This window comes from Gossypium hirsutum, chromosome A10 (assembly GCF_007990345.1).
Source record: "Gossypium hirsutum isolate 1008001.06 chromosome A10, Gossypium_hirsutum_v2.1, whole genome shotgun sequence".
NCBI lineage: Eukaryota > Viridiplantae > Streptophyta > Magnoliopsida > Malvales > Malvaceae > Gossypium > Gossypium hirsutum.
The window spans coordinates 116278399-116292356 of record NC_053433.1 but is presented as its reverse complement, the minus strand read 5'-3'; the positions used below and the strand labels follow the sequence as shown (position 1 = coordinate 116292356).

At 35.2% G+C, this 13958-nt stretch overlaps 1 long non-coding RNA gene across 1 annotated transcript; it reads right to left on the bottom strand.

Annotated features, from left to right (window-relative positions):
- Positions 1–2038: 2038 nt before the first annotated feature.
- On the bottom strand, positions 2039–3108 carry LOC121207849 (uncharacterized). The gene is made up of 2 exons (XR_005902963.1): positions 2754–3108; positions 2039–2386 (listed from the first exon to the last, which is right to left on the bottom strand). It is a non-coding gene; the product is annotated as an uncharacterized lncRNA (long non-coding RNA).
- Positions 3109–13958: the final 10850 nt, after the last annotated feature.

Below are 13958 nucleotides of genomic sequence, written 5' to 3'. Positions count from 1 at the left end.
AATCGGGGGATCAAGTTTGTGTTTAGCAACAAATGTATATTAAATTCAATGTTACTAACATTAAGTACCGAGTTTAATGTCACAAGTTAAATAACAAGAACTCAATTGATTAAATTATTAATTTTTTATATTTAAAATAAATTATATTATTAAAATATTTTTTATATTTGAAAAAAAATAAAAATATCGTACGAAAAAAATTAAATTCATGCCACCAACATCAATAATATTTTAACTTTACTGCTTCAACCAAAATTTTACTTTGATTTGATGTGTTTATATTTATTAAGAAATCTCAATTAAAATATACTCCTTTATTGAATTTAGTATAACGAGTTAAGTGATATTAACTCAGTTGATTAAATTACTAATTAACCTCTCCATATTCAAAATAAAAATCAATTTTTTTAAATATATTTGTACTTTTGATTCCAAAAGGAAAAGGTTAAAAAGGAGAATAACAAAATAAAATAAAATAAACCAAAGGTTAGGTACAGAATTCTTAATTATCCAAATTCAATGCCTTTATTTACTCACTGCGGTGTTGCATCATATGAATGGAATAATTATAGGCTATTCTTTCATGGGTTGAAGCTTTTGGGGGTATGTAAAGGACATCAATATATGGGTTTTTTTTAAAAAAAAAAAAAGTATAGCATATGGAGCATAAAATATTTGTGTTATTTTACATAAACCTGACAATGTAGGTTGAAAAATGAATCAACACTGTTGTTAAGCACTCATATAAGAGAAATAATTATGTTTATACCTTAGAAACCGCACCATCCATGAATTTCTTCATTTCAAAAATGTGCTGACAATCATAAAAAATAATTAAGGCAAAGTAAAATGAATTAAAATGGCTTCTTTATTAAAATACATCAACTAGTTTTTTACTTCTTTGCAATAAGGTTTGAGATGTAGCAACAATCTGCTTCCCTTCTTTTGGATGAATAAAATTTACTTAGTAGATAACGTGATTGATGGAGAAAAGGGAGCTATGCTCTCAAGTTTCAACTGCCTTCATTTTCATTCCACAAAAAAGTTATTTTTTATGGCACTTTGAAACCTCGTCCAATCATCTTATTTTTCCAATAAAGTGGAATCTGGTGGGCTGAATTATCATGGAAAATTCCACAATGTTTTTTTGGTGGAATCGGGTATATAAACTACAGTTGAATATATTTTAAATTAATTTTAAATTTTAATAATAATGTGAGTCATACAATAATAATTAAAAAACATGATAAGTAGTTCAATATTATTTTAAAATATAAAATATGTAATTAAATTTAGAAAATAAAAAAGATGGGAAAACAAGGAGGGGTTATGTTGTAATATTCCCAATCTCTCTTGTTGGACGATTTTGGCCATTTGTTGGTCGGTACCACACCCCCCAAAAAAATATTTTTTTTAATCAAATCAAGGGGTGCCGCTATCAGTGTGCCAACACCTTAATTTTTTTCAAAAAAATACACGGGTGCTGGCTATCTAGTGTCAAAACCCTAATAATTATTTTTTTAATGGAAAAAAATAGTGGTGCCAGCCATCTATTTTCCATAACCCAATTTTATTGTTCATTTCAAGTCATTTAGGTGAATATTTTTGAACTAGGGTCATTTTTATAAATATATATATATTTTTTGGATTAGATGAGTAAAATAGCCCGAAGTTAGCCTTTACTCGTTTACAGTTAGTCAATCAAAAAATGTCATGTCAACACTCCCGTTAAAATGTAATAAAAAAATTATTTTATATTAATATTAAAGATAAATAATTATATTAATATTAAATATTATTTCTGGCTATCCTAAGTTAAATTGTTAACGGAAATGATGACTTGGTTACCCTCCATTAAATTGTTGATATAAATGATGACGTAGCATTTTCTTAATTGATACAATAACATTTTGATCCTCTATATTTATACATTCTATTAATTTAATTCTAATTTTAAATAATTTAATATTTAAACCTCTACAATTACAAAACTAATATATTTAATTATTTTATAACTTTTTATAGTGCGTGCAAAAAGTTATTTGAATTTTTCATCTTCTTTCTTTTCACTAAAATTTTAATATTTACACGCTTTATAATTGTTATAGCCCAAATTTTGCCCCATTTACAATTTTGACCCACCTACCCAATACACAAGACCCATTAAACCCAAACCAACAAACCAAATCCCATAGCCCAAATACCACCAGCCCAATACTCAACTAGCCCAACATAAAAAAAAAAGAAGAGAAACAGACAACAAGAAACCTTGGCTACCACACCCCACTTTCCTCTGACACTAGCACCATCTTTGGTCACCACCATGTCGGCTACCACGCCCCATGCTTCTGCCAACACCATCCCCGCATGCCTGGCACCTCCATACCTTGCAAGCAGCAATGAAGAGATAGAAACTAATAGAAAATGAAAGTGTAAAGGCTATAAAAGCCATGAAAACAAGTGTAAAAAAAGGGGCGGGAAGCAAAAAAAATTTTCTAGCAAAAAAATTCCAGCAGCAAAAAATTTCAAGCAAAAAAATTCCAGCAGCAAAAAAATTTCCAGCAAAAAAAATTCCAGCAAAGAAAATTCCAGCAAAAAATTTCCAGCAAAAAAAAAACCAAAAAAGGAACATTCAGCAATCTAAGCAAGAAAAAACTTCAATATCCGGCAAGCAACCAAGCAATCAAGCAACCAAGGACTAACCACCATTAACACCACAACCAAGCTCCCAAACCGAAACCCACTCTAAATACCTGAGCCAATCGATTATAAGCCACCCCAAAACCCAAATCTCAACTACCCGTAGCTTGATTTCACGCAGCGCATACGATGGCTGTTGGTGGCGCGCACGGTGGAAGGAAAAAGAAGGGTTCGGCGGCTTCAAGCTTGGATCTCTTCTTTCTTTCTTTGTTTGCTGCTGGAGATTTGTTTGTTTTGGGGGGGTTTAGTATTCAAAAAAGAAAGAAATATTTTAGTTAATGGGTTGGTTTATGTAAGGTTTGATGGGTTAAATTTAGTTTGGGTTAATTAGTGGATTGGGTGATATGTTAAGTTAGTGGGTTGGGTTGGTTGTGTTGGGTTTATTAAGTTAGTGAGTTGGGTTGGTTTGTATTATTATTATTATTTTAAATCAGTGAGTTGGGTTTAGTTTGGTTTGAAAAAATAATAAAATAAATAAATAAATAAATTTTTAAATAGTTGGGTCAACCCGACTCTATTTGCGGCAATCTAATCCAGTGACGATCACCAACAAAGGCCCATTTCAGCAACCCGAGGAGAAAAGAGATTAATTTCAGTAACCCATAATATTGGACTTCGGTATATTCTTACCCTTATTATTTACTCATTCCGAATTTAATATATATTTTAGATCACATATTATTACAACATTATTATTATTTTTCTTTTTATTATTTTAGAAATATTTTTATTTTCTTCTAATTAATTTCAATAAATAAGGCAACGTATCGATTTAACATAAGGTCGTTGATTTCATCGCTATGTTGGGTGAATATTATTGGCTCGTGTTAAAAATGGGACGTCCTTTTTGAAAAATCGAAAAATTTACAAATTCTTATGTTTTGAAATAGGATATTTATTTTTGTGATTATTGGTAAGTGATCAAATTTTATTTTTAAAATGCAGATGAGGATAGGTAATTTGTCAAAATTCTAGTGTTGTAAACTTTTCGTGTTTCCAAAATTTTCCGTGTTTTTCTAAAAAAAAATTTCAGGTTTGAAAAATTTTTGTGTTTTAAAATTTCTCATTTTTCAATTGGATCATGATTAAATATTAAATTGAATTCGTTCTTTGAAATTAAAGACAACGCGTGTTTAACAAGATACCAATTTTGGGCGTCGCGAGGGTGCTAATACATTCCTCGTGCGTAACCGACTCCCGAACCTTATTTTTCTCTGGATTTTTGCGTAGACCCAAATTTGGCCTTCATTTTTGTTCAAATAAATTTTCTTTTCAAAAAAGATGATTTATTAGGTGTCCGATCACACCTAAAAAAAGATCGGTGGCGACTCCCCTTTTTAAAAAAAACGAAAGTCGGTTTTTCAAATTTCCAATAAATTACCTCAATTAGCGATCGAAAGCTAAAAATTTTTTTTACGTCGCTACAGCTGGCGACCCGCTGGGGATCCTAACCTTTTTTTGAGAGTCGAGTCGAATTAAGCGTGCATTGTCGAAATTTTCAAAATTCCTCGTTCAAGTAAATATTTGGTCGTGATCCGAAAATCTCGTTTTTGAAAAATCATGCACTTGCATCTGTTGTAAATATTTTGCTAACTTATTTTATCTTTTTGTTTTTAAGCTCTAGATTCTTACGACTCTGATTTAATTTTAAATAAAACGAAAGGTTTGTGAGTTTCTCCCCACACATCGTGCATGTGCATTTTTGCATAACATGAGCTTTATACCCGGGCTCCGCCCGTTTAAGTGAAAGTAAACGCTATGCCTTCGTGAGTTAACTCGTCCCTCCGCACAGGCTAGTGAATACTTTCGGGTTACATATGACTTATGCTTTCGTGAGTTAACTTGTCCCTCCGCATAAGCATAAGTAAATGTAATCCCTCGAATTGGACTCGAAAGCCTATGATGGGCAATGACTGAGGCTATATACTAATCTTAGTAGATGACAGTATGGACAATTCGAGTACCTATCTAGAGCCAAAACCGCATATAGTGAACTGTACGAGCCACCTAACTAGAGCCATGCCTAACCTTTGTCCATTTACTAGTCACCGAAATAAGTACACGGGAAAAACACATCTTACCTTCTGTTTCTTTTACATTTATGCTTTCTATGCAAGGGAATCGAGTCCATTGGACCAAGGACCTTAATTTGTTAGATTTTCCACAGTTTTTCTCTGTTCATATGTGTTATGCTAACCAAAGTTGTTTGTCTGTATTTCTATTTTTCATCATGCATCAAAGGCATCTTGTTAGGAAGGTGTTGATTAGAGATTGGTTGCCAAAAATGGGTTTCTGATGGAGGAGTCAATTATACGAATGGCTGAAATGTTGTGTAATAGACTCTTTTAATTAAGGAAATGCCTAAATAGGGGCTATCTTGAAATTAACACCAAATTTTTGCATATTCATGACTGACATTCATCTGCCATTTATTCATTCATCCATTCATTGCATGTACATGTCCCTTAATCATTCACTGAGGCTGAAACCGTATGATCTACAGTTGTAACGCTACGAGTCTGGAATCATGCCATTCGTATAAGACGCGACTAAGAGCTAGAACTATGGAGGCCGAATTCAATGAGAGAATTGAAAGAATGGAAAAGGCCCAAAGAGAATTGCAAGAACAGTTGGCTAAATCACAGCAGGAAACGAGAGATCTGATGGTAAGGTCTCGAGAGGAATCACTCAAGCAAAGGGATCAAATGGCCAAAATGATGGAGATGATGTCAGCTTTTGTTAAAGGGAATGGACTTATGCAGAGTCCTGACGTTATAGAACCTCAGTCAAGAGTTAATCATGATCAGGATCCGTTTTATCCCCAAGATTCACCCCACCTCACGTTCATGTAACGCAAAGAGGATGTCCTCAAAAGGAGCCTATAGGCTTGGAGCAACGACCTGTACCACCTACTCATTTAGGGCAAGGTATATCTGTATCAAACCCCGGAGGTAATCCCGTTGATCCCAATATTCCAGATCGGGATGACCCAGTAGAGATAGCCATGTTGAAATTAGACGATCATGATGTTTGGGGCAAGTATAGGAGTTTTGAAGAAAGGCTCAAGGCAATCGAAGGCGCTGAAGTCTTCTCTGCATTAAGTGCCAAGGAGCTCAGTCTGGTGCCTGATCTGGTTCTACCTCCGAAGTTTAAAGCACTAGATTTTGAAAAATACGACGGAACGAGATGTCCAAGAACGCATCTTGTCATGTTTTTCTGAAAAATGACGAGTCACATGAATAAAGATAAGTTGCTAATACACTGTTTCTAAGACAGCTTAGTCGGATCGGCTCTTCGATGGTATAATCAACTTTGTAAAGAAAGGATCCGATCATGGAAAGACTTAGCATCAGCATTTTGTGAACAGTACAAGCATGTGTCTGACATGGTGCCTGATCGAATGACTCTACAAAGGATGGAAAAGAAACCAGCAGAAACCTTTAGGCAATATGCTCAAAGGTGGAGAGATATCTCGGCTCAAGTGGAACCACCATTGACTAAGACTGAGATAACAGTCCTTTTCATCAATACTCTGAGAACACCATTCTATGACAAGTTGGTAGGAAGTGCTACCAAAGACTTTGCGAACATTGTGATATCCGGGGAACTTATAGAGAATGCCATCAAAAATGGAAGGATGGAATGCCCTGAGAGCTCAAAAGGGCAGCACCCATGAAGAAAAAAGAGCCAGAAACCCATGTGGTGGGAATAGGAAGCCACTATGCTTCTAATTCGTACCCAACTCAACCATGACCTCGATATCACCCACCTCCGAATTTCACATACTTGGGAGTGTTTTGAACAATGGGACAGTGGAAGAGATCCGTGTAATTTTAAAGCTAATCTAGAGTAATATTCAAAACATACTTATTGCCTTAAGACCTAGAGGTGATAAGATTTCTTTTGAGAAATAGGTTTCGGTCCAAGATTTTTATTTCAATGAAATGCATCTTTTTGAGTAAATTTTCTTCTATTTATAGATTCTTTTATTATTTGGACTTTCATTCTTTTATTTTACATTCATGATCATCCTATACAAATAATCATCCTTAGAATCATTTATTCTCTAGAATTTTCCTTCATACCCACAGTGGGTCCCCAGATATCAATGTCACGAGCGACACTGTTACTAACTCCCTTTGGAGCAAGATGTGTGTCTAGAGGAATCTCAGGACTTTGAAGATGACAGAGACTGTGTCCATCTTCTGATTCGCGAAGGATAACAGAATGAGATGAAAAACAGATCCTAACTTACAAAGGGTCAGCTAACATTGTGAGCTTGGGAAAGTGATGAAGATCGAAACCTAGCTCACCGCAAAAATAAGGCAAGACTATTGAGTTATTTCTAAGAATTTAAGGATGTTTTTGCACGATCATATTAAGACGCACTTAGGAACATCTGGAAAGAGGTCCATAAGGGTGTCTAGAGAACACATGACAATGGTTCTGCAATAGCCAAGCTAATCAATGAGGATCGGATGTTGTTGGTCCACCATGGGAAGGGAATAGCATCAGTTATGACGTCAAGACTCACGTGCTTCTTTCATCTCTTCACAAACTTTTCAATACGTAGGGCATAGATGTTCTGGGGATGATTTCGTCAAAAGCTTCCAGTCAGCATCATCGTCGTGGCCGTCAATTGCTTCACTAAGAAGATGAATGTAGCTTCATATGCCAATATTATAAGGTCGACAGTCATGAAAAGAAAAAGAAAACAAAACAAAAAAAAAACAAAAAGAAAAAAAGGACAAGAAAAAAATAAAAAAAATCAAATGCCAGAAAGAATCATGTTTTAATGCGTAACTGTACAATGTCATATCACAATGCAACAAAGGCTGCCAAAAGAAAGATACAAAAATCAAGAAAAGTTATAGAAGGTGACCGAGACTTGTAAATATTGACATAAGAAGCTACCTTTTACTCTTTATGCTTATTAAAGTTGACCAGGACCTTCACTGGGGCATTAGAGGTGGTTCTGTCCATGGAAATTAAGATTCTTTTTCTCCAAGCTTTGATTGAATCAAGGATTGGATGAAGTAAAATGTCTTCATTAAACTTGACTGCAGAAAAAGGTTTGAAGGTCAAACGCCTATGATGCTGAGTTATGGCGGAAATGGTTCACCCAAAGGAATTTCATAGTAGGAACTTGGTATTGCAGAAGATCCTTGCTATACAAAAGGATTTCAAAGGGAAATGGATGCTTAAGAACTTTATGCGGTAAAGGAGGCTTTCCCCGAAAGAACACTAATCCAATCCTAAATTCGGATTCAGTCCAGAAATACTTGAAAATGAGTGGCCAAGGTGAAAACCCGCAAAGGGCGCCTTGTGACCTTCATTCATTCAAAAGAAAAAAAAAAGAAAAAAGAAAAAAAATGGAGAGGTCAAGGTGAAAACCCGCAAAGGGCACCTTGAGACCAAAGGGGTTTTGAGTTGAAAACCTGAAAAAGGCAGCTCAAATCTTGTTCAAAGGTGGGGCATATGGTAGTCTTGCTATACTTAAATTGACAGTGAAGAAGTATGCTATGTCTTGGAGCATTGACAAAGTACTCTGAATCCCCTAAACACATGTTGAACTCAGAATTGTCTCAAAAAGAGTTTGTACAGAGAAGCTCAGGCGGCGATATTTGGGGCACTTAGCTTTCCATTTTACCCATTTCTGAATTTATCTTTGATTATCTTATTCTTTTCAAAATAAGCTTCCAATAAACTTGCATTTACTCTCATTGTTCAACTTGTTTGTTTCGAGCTATGCTCTTAACCGATTTTCTTCTTGTCCATCAGTTCGATCCTTTTCAAGCATTTCGCATTGAAATAATGATTAATGGACTAATCATACTTTTATAAAAGGAATTTTGCATATTACTCTGAAAGCTTCTAAATAGTACAGGAACCTGAAACCAGTCGGTTGTTCAAGAGCTTACCAAGTGTAAGGGTTGGAAATATTTGAGCTCAAATTGAGTTTATCTCCTCAGATTTTCTGTCAAAAATATTAGTCGATGGAACAAATTACAGATCATACACCCTTGAGTTACAATAGGATACAGATCCTATAGCCATGAATTGCAGTGGAATGGTTTAAGGATAGTGCCAACCTTGTATCCCAAAATTACAGTGGAATGGACCCTAAAATTACGGTGGGGCTGAGCAAAACGCGATTATTTCTTCGGATTTTGGGTCAAAATACCAACCGAGCATTAGGGCAGCGTACTACGTCCGTAATAGAGCCCTGATGGGCAATGAGTGATGACGCCTTAAAAAAAGAAGAAGATCGAGATGAAAACCTGAAAAGGGTGTCTTGATAAATAAAAATTAGGATGAAAACCCGAAAGGGCGTCCTAATGAAGCAGGTTTGGGCCCAATGAGTAAAAAGATTCAAGAAGTGAGTCAAGCAGCAAGACTACAGTATTTGAAGGATTTTTAGCAGCTCAAAAATTTATACGCAAGAAGACATACTCAAAAAGATTCTTGATTAAGAAATGTGGAAGAGTTCATGCGTTGAAGATCTAGAGTATTTTGAAATGACATGCTCCAAACAAAAGAAATGTTGAGCATTACCCGGATGAGAATTTGATAAGTACAAGAGCCTCAACGCAAGGACAAAGTTCAACCAGGGGCAAGAGAGCGATAACTGAGAAACGCAGATTACTCGTGAAGCCAGAGGACGGGTACAGGGCCTGAAGAGAAAGTCAAGAGTCAAAGCAATGAACACAGATCATCAAAAATCATGACGGAAAGGGACATACGACAAACATGCCTAAGGCGCATAGCATAATCATGTAGGCATAAAGGCATTTAAGACAAACATGTACATATCATGATAACATCATGCATGACATATACAGGTACTCCAGTAGAATAAGAAGATGTGATGATAGTTGTATTGAATTAAAGGAAAAGACACCTGAGTTCCACCAGATAACATGTTTTGGTATTCTGATGCTTTTATTTCTGTTTCAAAAATTCAACTCATATTGCGAGAAATGAGTTGAGCCTCAAGACACGTTGAGGTAATTTCAATTTCTGTTTTCAAAATTCAACTCATATTGCGAGAAATGAGTTGAGCCTTAAGACACGTTGAGGTATTTTCAATTTCTGCTTTTCAAAATTCAACTCATATTGCGAGAAATGAGTTGAGCCTCAAGACACGTTGAGGTATTTTCAATTTCTGCTTTTCAAAATTCAACTCATATTGCGAGAAATGAGTTAAGCCTCAAGACACGTTGAGGTAATTCCAATTTCTGTTTTCAAAATTCAACTCATATTGCAAGAAATGAGTTGAGCCTCAAGACACATTGAGGTATTTTCAATTTTTGCTTTTCAAAATTCAACTCATATTGCGAGAAATGAGTTGAGCCTCAAGACACGTTGAGGTAATTTCAATTTCTGTTTTCAAAATTCAACTCATATTGCGAGAAATGAGTTAAGCCTCAAGACACGTTGAGGTATTTTCAATTTCTGCTTTTCAAAATTCAACTCATATTGCGAGAAATGAGTTGAGCCTCAAGACACGTTGAGGTAATTTCAATTTCTGTTTTCAAAATTCAACTCATATTGCGAGAAATGAGTTGAGCCTCAAGACACGTTGAGGTATTTTCAATTTCTGCTTTTCAAAATTCAACTCATATTGCGAGAAATGAGTTGAGCCTCAAGACACGTTGAGGTAATTTCAATTTTTGTTTTCAAAATTCAACTCATATTGCGAGAAATGAGTTGAGCCTCAAGACACATTGAGGTATTTTCAATTTTTGCTTTTCAAAATTCAACTCATATTGCGAGAAATGAGTTGAGCCTCAAGACACGTTGAGGTAATTTCAATTTCTGTTTTCAAAATTCAACTCATATTGCGAGAAATGAGTTGAGCCTCAAGACACATTGAGGTATTTTCAAAATCTGCTTTTCAAGTTAAGTTTCAAAAAATCAACTCATATTGCGAGAGGTGAGTTGAGCCTTTTAATTCCTGTTTTTCAAAAATCAACTCATATTACGAGAGGTGAGTTGAGCCTTTTAATTCCTGTTTTTCAAAAAATCAACTCATATTGCGAGAGGTGAGTTGAACCTTTTAATTTCTGGTTTTCAAAAATCAACTCATATTGCGAGAGGTGGGTTGAACCTTTTAATTTCTGTTTTTCAAAAATCAACTCATATTGCGAGAGGTGAGTTGAACCTTTTAATTCCTATTTTTCAAAAATCAACTCATATTGCGAGAGGTGAGTTGATTTCTGTTTTTCAAAAATCAACTCATATTGCGAGAGGTGAGTTGAGCCTCGGGTCACATGTCGAGGTTTTTTCAAAATCTGCTTTTCAAATTAAGTTTCAAAAAGATCAACTCACATTACGAGAAGTGAGTTGAGCTTTAGCTCATGTGCTGAGCTATTTTCAATTTCTGTTTTAATGTCTATTTTTAAAGAATCAATTCATATTGCGAGAAATGAGTTGAGCTCAAGATCACATGCCGAGTAGAGAATAAAGATTGAAGCTGGTTGAAGACGCCAGATTTTGTCTTTCTGAAGTTGCAGTGGAGCTGATCGAGGATATAAGATCTTGCCTTTCTGAAGTTGCAGAAGAAAAGACCACAAACCTCACTTCCCTGAAGTTGTAGTGGAACATATTGAAGATATCAGATCTCATCTCTCTGAAGTTGCAGAAGAGCAGAACACGACGGATCTTATAGCCCTGAAGATGCGAGTAGATTGAAAATACAAGTTTCTATCTCTTTGAAGTCACAGTGGAATGAACTAAAGCTACAAGATGCGAGGGACTGGAAAGAGACTACCTGAAGAAGAGAAGCGCTAAAGAGGTCAAAGCTCAACGAGGCTGGGCAAAATTGGTATTTCCTAAAAGTCTTTACTCTATTCTCGTTACACGACAACAACTCTGTTCTCGTTACACGACAATGAGTAAAGAGGGGCAGCTGTTATAGCCTAAATTTTGCCCCATTTACAATTTTGACCTACCTACCCAATACACAAGACCCATTAAACCCAAACCAACAAACCAAATCCCATAGCCCAAATACCACCAGCCCAATACTCAACTAGCCCAACATAAAAAAAAAGAAGAGAAACAGACAACAAGAAACCTTGGCTACCACACCCCACTTTCCTCTGACACTAGCACCATCTTTGGTCACCACCATGTCGGCTACCACGCCCCATGCTTCTGCCAACACCATCCCCGCATGCCTGGCACCTCCATACCTTGCAAGCAGTAATGAAGAGATAGAAACTAATAGAAAATGAAAGTGTAAAGGCTATAAAAGCCATGAAAACAAGTGTAAAAAAAGGGGGGGGAAGCAAAAAAATTTTTCCACCAAAAAAATTCCAGCAACAAAAAATTTCCAGCAAAAAAATTCCAGCAGCAAAAAAATTTCCAGCAAAAAAATTCCAGCAGCAAAAAAATTTCCAGCAAAAAAAATTCCAGCCAAAAAAATTCCAGCAAAGAAAATTCCAGCAAAAAATTTTTAGCAAAAAAAAAACCAAAAAAGGAACATTCAGCAATCTAAGCAAGAAAAAACTTCAATATCCGGCAAGCAACCAAGCAACCAAGCAACCAAGGACTAACCACCATTAACACCACAACCAAGCTCCCAAACCGAAACCCACTCTAAATACCCGAGCCAATCGATTATAAGCCACCCCAAAACCCAAATCTCAACTACCCGTAGCTTGATTTCACGCGGCGCATACGATGGCTGTTGGTGGCGCGCACGGTGGAAAGAAAAAGAGGGGTTCGGCGGCTTGAAGCTTGGATCTCTTCTTTCTTTCTTTGTTTGCTGCTGGAGATTTGTTTGTTTTGGGGGGGGTTTAGTATTCAAAAAAGAAAGAAATATTTTAGTTAATGGGTTGGTTTATGTAAGGTTTGATGGGTTAAATTTAGTTTGGGTTAATTAGTGGATTGGGTGATATGTTAAGTTAGTGGGTTGGGTTGGTTGTGTTGGGTTTATTAAGTTAGTGAGTTGGGTTGGTTTGTATTATTATTATTATTTTTAAATTAGTGAGTTGGGTTTAGTTTGGTTTGAAAAAAAATAATAAAAATAAATAAATAAATAAATTTTTAAATAGTCGGGTCAACCCGACTCTATTTGCGGCAATCTAATTCAGTGACGATCACCAACAAAGGCCCATTTCAGCAACCCGAGGAGAAAAGAGATTAATTTCAGTAACCCATAATATTGGACTTCGGTATATTCTTACCCTTATTATTATTATTTACTCATTCCGAATTTAATATATATTTTAGATCACATATTATTACAACATTATTATTAGTTTTCTTTTTATTATTTTAGAATTATTTTTATTTTCTTCTAATTAATTTCAATAAATAAGGCAACGTATCGATTTAACATAAGGTCGTTGATTTCATCGCTATGTTGGGTGAATATTATTGGCTCGTGTTAAAAATGGGACGTCCTTTTTGAAAAATCGAAAAATTTACAAATTCTTGTGTTTTGAAATAGGATATTTATTTTTGTGATTATTGGTAAGTGATCAAATTTTATTTTTAAAATGCAGATGAGGATAGGTAATTTGTCAAAATTCTAGTGTTGTAAACTTTTCGTGTTTCCAAAATTTTTCGTGTTTTTCTAAAAAAAAATTTCAGGTTTGAAAAATTTTCCTGTTCTAAAATTTCTCATTTTTCAATTGGATCATGATTAAATATTAAATTGAATTCGTTCTTTGAAATTAAAGACAACACGTGTTTAACAAGATACCAATTTTGGGCGTCGCGAGGGTGCTAATACATTCCTCGTGCGTAACCGACTCCCGAACCCTATTTTTCTCTGGATTTTTGCGTAGACCCAAATTTGGCCTTCATTTTTGTTCAAATAAATTTTCTTTTCAAAAAAGATGATTTATTAGGTGTCCGATCACACCTAAAAAAAGATCGGTGGCGACTCCCCTTTTTAAAAAAAAAACGAAAGTCGGTTTTTCAAATTTCCAATAAATTACCTCAATTAGCGACCGAAAGCTAAAAACTTTTTTACGTCGCTACAATAGTTGTCAAAACTCGATAAACTCAAAACTATGAGTTAACTTTGGATTTTTTTATGATCTCCAAACTCGAAGCCTCAACTATCTTGCTAATGCATTGAAATCTCCAAACTCGAAGTCAAACTTGTGGCAGTGCAAATCCCAAATAGATTTAACACAATAAAATCCACCAGTAGCTAAATAACACTCATTGAAGCTCTCAAGGATTTAAGACAACAGAAAAATTACTGAATATATTCGTTTTCAGTATCTCAAGGTATTCCC